Here is a 6,037-nt window from a genome sequence, read left to right as displayed (position 1 = left end):
TAAAATCAGGCATAACTTGCCGATCGGTTGACTTACAAAACCGTTCTTCGTCTTGAGTTTACTTGGTAGAGTGTTTGTTAACTTGACAACAAAGTCAAGGTGAGCTCCAATTGGCTGTAAGCAAATGAGTTCATTGCTGGGGCCCGGAACTCTGGTGGGAAAAAAATTTCGCTGCCCAGACACTGAACGAGTGCATGCAGAACAGTTTCGTCGCTCTGCGAGCATTTCGGACAAGCCCGTCTGACAGCACTTCCGTGCCTGTAGAGTTTATCTCGAGTTGGTAGCGACCCCGCACCGGGCCAAAAACATCTGGAAATTATCCATAACAGTCCCTGACCGGAAAGTCCTCCGGAACAGAGTAGTCAGTTCATCTTCATCAACAATCTCCCGTAGGACGTCGTCGCACCTTCCCGCCACTAATCCTCTATAAATAGCTAAAGGGGAACATCCATCGATCCTATTGCTCGACTGGTAGAGGACAGTGAGCGCTTGATGACATTCTAAGTGCCAGACGCCCAGTCTTGGTTTATCCTTCACCCAAGACTGATCTCAGGACAGAGACGAGTTGCGGAAATACGTAATTCGCAAACGTTCACCTTCTAGACATCGTTGCAGGTGGCGCAACCTGAGCACATGTCTGTGCATCAAAAGCCATAGCATGCCTAAGCCGTCACACAGAGGGAGCTGACAGCAGATTGATCATCTGACCATTGGAACGCGTCCTTTCCACAAGGATATGAAGAAAAGATGCTCCAATAACTGGGGCAAGGTACGACGTTAAGACGATAAATGACAACGGAGGCGATGTAGGCATTCGCCAACTCTGCCTGACCTTTCTAGTACAGCTTCCTCTCAGCCTATTTCTGGATAAGACTGGCCACACTGTTCGTCCCCTCTTCCCAATTCTTATTCACCTGGAGGTTGGGATCAAACTAGACCCGAGCAGTTTAACTGATTTGTCGGTCCAGCGTCCGACGATATCGATCAGCATCTCCAGTCGCAATCCAACCGACTTGTCGGCGTTGATTTTGGCCCCTGCAACCGACTCATATTCTTCTGGAATGGAGCCAACCGTCTCCACTTCCGAGGATTCCGACACCATGACGGTGAGGTCGTCCGTGTATGGCCTCTTAACTGTTCCAACTTCCGCAACAATGGCTCACGAGCCAGCAAATACGGGAGAGGTGACAGTGGGCAGCCCTGACGGAGCGAATGTACAATACTAAACGGTTCCGATAGATGGCCATTTACTTTGATCATCGAACATTACGGCATCGATCTGCCTCTCCAGGCGCCCAGTCGCAATCCCACCGACTTGTCGGCATTGATTTTATCCTTGCAACCGACTCATATTCTTCTAGAATGAAGCCGACCGTCTCCACTTCCGAGGCGTCCGACACCATGACGGTGACGTCGTCCGTGTATGCAGACACTGACCTACCGAGTTCAACTTCCAGCACATACAGGCGAAGTGACAGAGGGCAGCCCTGACGGACTGAACGTGCGATACTAAACGGTTCCGATAGATGGCCATTTACTTTGAACACTGAGCAGGTGCAGCTGTCCATTGCAGCAATCCACCCTCTAAAAGCAGGTCCGAAACCAGCCACTTTAATGACGGATTCCAAGAAGTGATGGTCGACCCTATTGAAAGCTTTCGACTGATCTAAATCGATCAGAGCCCCATCAAAGCCAGCTTTAGTCCCAGCCCTCTCTTCAATGCATCGCATAAGGTGGAGGTTGTGGATAGACCTGCTCGGGATTGCGCACGTTTGTGCTTCCCCAACGACAAGCACCAACCTTTTCGCTAACACCTTGGCCAAAGTCTTAAACTCTGTGTTTAGCAGAGTTATGGGTCAAAAATTCCCTAGCATGTCCCCATTGTCGACGTCTTTTCTCAGCAGTTTTACAATACCCCAGCTAACAGCACTGGGAATTCTTCCGTTCTGTAGACATCTGCCAAGAAGCTGCCAAACAAATCTGGCATGAATACATAGAATTCGTAGGGCAGACTGTTCAAACTGGACGATTTGCGACTTGTGCAATCACTCATCACCTCCCATATTTCAGTGGCTGTAATCGGCTTTTCGCACAATCTCGCGTCCGTTACCGAGAACCGTGGTAGGCAGTCTAGGTTTGAAGTAATGTCTGCTACCGTCGTCGACCCATCACCCTCCCCAAAACAGCCGCGCAAAGTGCTGCTGGGAAGCTGCACACATCTGCTCAGAACCGAATAGCACGCGTCCGTTCTGATCCGTCAAAGATTTGAACGTGGTTTTGTTTCCACGTGGCGTCTCTACCGTCCGGGCCCATCAAAAGTCTTTAGTTCCTTCATGTTTTAGCGCACAGGCCTTAGCTCTGACAACGCACCCTTCATGTTTCGCCTCAAAGAAATAGTCAAGGGCCATTCACGTCGGTCGCGATGCCTTTAGTAATCGCCTCCTCTAGTTTGCTAACTAGTTCTCCCTCTAATCTATTTCGTTCTTGCTAAACACAATCGATTCTACCGCGACCGCTCAGTCAGAGCGATCCACCTCTGGTTGTTGACGATAGTCCCCGTCAATTGCCGCTTAACTATTTCACTAATCCGGTTCCTGTAGATTTTGCGAGCTGTTAAGGACGCATTGAACTTGTAGTTACTGGGTCCCTGTCTACGGATCCAATTTAAGTCGACTGAGCATATCACAAAATTGTGATCCCTGTAGGCGACGATTTTAAATTGTGAACAGCCTATGTTATCCCTATCCTCTAACCTAACAAATACTCTATCTAAATACGATCTGGATGACCCGCTGTGGTTGCTCCATGTCTACACTGGTACATCTGAGAAACCTAGTCGGTACTTGTCAGAAAGCTGGAAAGCCCTGAGCAGATTTTTCGAGGCTTTTACACCTCCTTTCTACTATGTACTAAACTCACAGTCCTTTTGTGCGTCCAAAATACTATTCCAGTCTCCCACTAGAATATTTGTAGACGCCTAAAGAAGTCTGGCCTTCCTCCCTGTTGGGACCACCAATCTAAAGGCGCCGCCTTCGCTGCCATTCACGTCCTGGACCACAACCTACCATCTGGGTCCAGGAAGATAGCCCGTACTTGGAGATTTAAGGATTTCCGGAGTAGCACTGCTACACCTCCACCCGATTCCAATAGAGCACAAGATGAGAATACCCCGTAGTCCTCGAAAATGGATGCTAGAGCGTATTTTCCGGTGATTCTACTTTTACTAATAGCAGCCACATCCAGATTAAGCGACCTGGGGCGGGGGGTCATTGAGCAAATGACCTTGCTTCCAAGCTGATCCCAGACCACGCACATTCACACACCCTATTCTCAGCACAGCCATGCTAGTCGAAGAAAGAAAATGAGGAGGTTACTCACCTTGATCTTCTAGAAGCCCGAAAGTTCCGGGCGTCTTTAGTGGCGAAATTTTTTTTAAAGGCCCTTCAAACAGCCTTTTATCAAGTGATTTTTTAAAATGCCTTGCACTACATGGCAATTTTTCTCTTATAGTTTTATAAGATGTCGAAGATATATATATATATATATATACCTGTAAATAATATGTGACAATTATTCGGTAGCCATGATAAAACTCCGAGTTTTGGATGTCTCGGAGTTTTATCATGGCTACCGAATAATTATCACATATTATTTACAGATAAATTCCTCTATTTATATAATATCAAGGTCTCTTTCCTTCTTTTGTTGTCTTACCTTTTTTTTTTATCAATATATATATATATATATATATACATTGGTGTACGTGTGGGTGCGCATGTGTGTGTTTCAAGCGAGTGTGGATGAGCATATGCATATAGGCACATGTATGTGGTTGTGCGTGCGCGCAAGTGTATGTTTGGTCATGCGCGCATACGCGATTGCTATGAGCATTTTTACTCCTTTACTTTTTATATTCTTATTGCTTTATTTTTTACACATTTTTCTGTATTTTGCCTTCAAGTGTGTGGATAAGCATATGCATATAGGCACAAGTACGTGGGTGTGCGGGCGCGCAAGTGTATGTATGGACATGCGCGCCTACGCGATTGCTATAAGCATTTTTACTCCTTTACCTTTTACTCCCACCCCTTAGCGGTCATTCTAATAGCTCTTTTGTCTTAATAACGGTCAATCACATAGTAATTTCCCTTTGTTTAACGGTCATTTTCATAGCATTTTTTGATGGCCTGATAACTGAAGAGATGCCGGTGCAGGTTTCCGCCCCGACATCCGAAATTCGGAGTTTTATCATGGCTACCGAATAATTGTCACATATTATATTTACAAATAAATTCCTCTATATACATAATATCGAGGCGTCTTTCATTCTTTTGTTGCCTTACCATTACTATCAATATATATATATATATATATATAGTGTAGTATATTGCCACTTAAGTGTGGCTGACCCCTAGGGGTGGATGTTACTGTTGCTTTTAGCTCCAGGAGGACATCTCCTCCAGCTGGCTTATCGACACACTACTGTGTCCTGTTTGCCAAGGACACAGTAGTGTGTCGATAAGCCAGCTGGAGGAGATGTCCTCCTGGGGCTAAAAGCAACAGTAACATCCACCCCTAGGGGTCAGCCACACTTAAGTGGCAATATACTACACTTTATCGTGCAGTTACTGTTAATACTTCATTTAGAGAATTAACATTGCTTATATATATATATATATATATATATATATATATATATATATATATACATATATATACACACATACATATATATATATATATACATACATACATATATATACATATACACATACACACACACACACACATATATATATATGTAGTGGATCTTGCATGCATGAAGTGGATTCGATCCACCATAGCCAAATTTAAATTAACGCTGCAACAGAACTTTTCCCACGGTGGAACAATGGTTTTTCTGCTACAGCAGTTTTACATTTTCCAGATGCCTTTAGCTAGGCCGAAATAATGTCTTCACCACTTGACCCTTTCTAGCCTCTTCTACTCCACCAAAAGCTAGAATAGAGATAACAAGACCACCAACTAAATCTATTGTTCTCAATGATATGTCTATCTTTCCGGATAGTTATAAAAGCATAAACCCCAAGCAAAAAGTTAGTCACATGGTGACGATTCAATGAGAACGAAGTCTGGCTGACTAGCTGGAACCTTGGTCAGAGGGAGAAATGAAGTTTACTGTCAGCAACTGTGAGACAACGTCCCACAACCCTACAACTTTCACTAGCTCTAATTCTGTTCTCTTACAACATCATTCTATCGCATGCTCTCGGATGTTATAACCTGCCCGTCGAGGTATGGTATTTTTCAACGTAACGGTAAATAAATACTTTCTTAAAACTCCATCCTACAACATGCTGTTATAGCAACAACAAATTTTTATCGTCACAATTGCTGACTCCGACATATCATATTATTGTGTGCCTAATCAATCTTACCAGTTACAATTGGTAAATACACTAATTAAAATCTAACCGTTACATATATATATATATATATATATACTACACACACATATATAAATGGAGTTAAACGCAGGTGTTATTCAAATTCTTTTACTTCTGACATATGTTTCGAAGACAACATTGCTATTATTCCAAAGGAATAAAATAGTATAAAACAATGCAATTTTCTTATCGGGGAAAGAAAGAAAGAAACCAAACTCATCAATAAGGCATTTTAAAAGAATGTGATGGATGTGTATGATGATGAACGGAACGCTATTAAGGTTTGGAAAAAGATATATCTAGTGGAAGTGAAATATAAGAAGAAAGGAGAGTATTGTAGTTTGCTTGAAGCATTGTGTACTGTTTGTAAAGAATAAAAAGTTTTGAATGGTACAACAATGCACTATAATACAAAAAATGGATTATATACCTGTTGTAATTTAGTTATCCGTAGTCCAATGATATTTCGGAATACAATTCCTTCTTCAGATATTCTTAGATGGAGTCACTGCTATAATCGGTTATGTCGTCAGGCACTCACTATCCTCTACCAGTCGAGCAACAGTAGAAGCATCAACAGCAACAACAAC

This window comes from Octopus bimaculoides, chromosome 4, assembly GCF_046866305.1.
Source record: "Octopus bimaculoides isolate indiv1 chromosome 4, ASM4686630v1, whole genome shotgun sequence".
Taxonomy (NCBI): domain Eukaryota; kingdom Metazoa; phylum Mollusca; class Cephalopoda; order Octopoda; family Octopodidae; genus Octopus; species Octopus bimaculoides.
Note: the sequence above shows the minus strand (reverse complement) of the source record.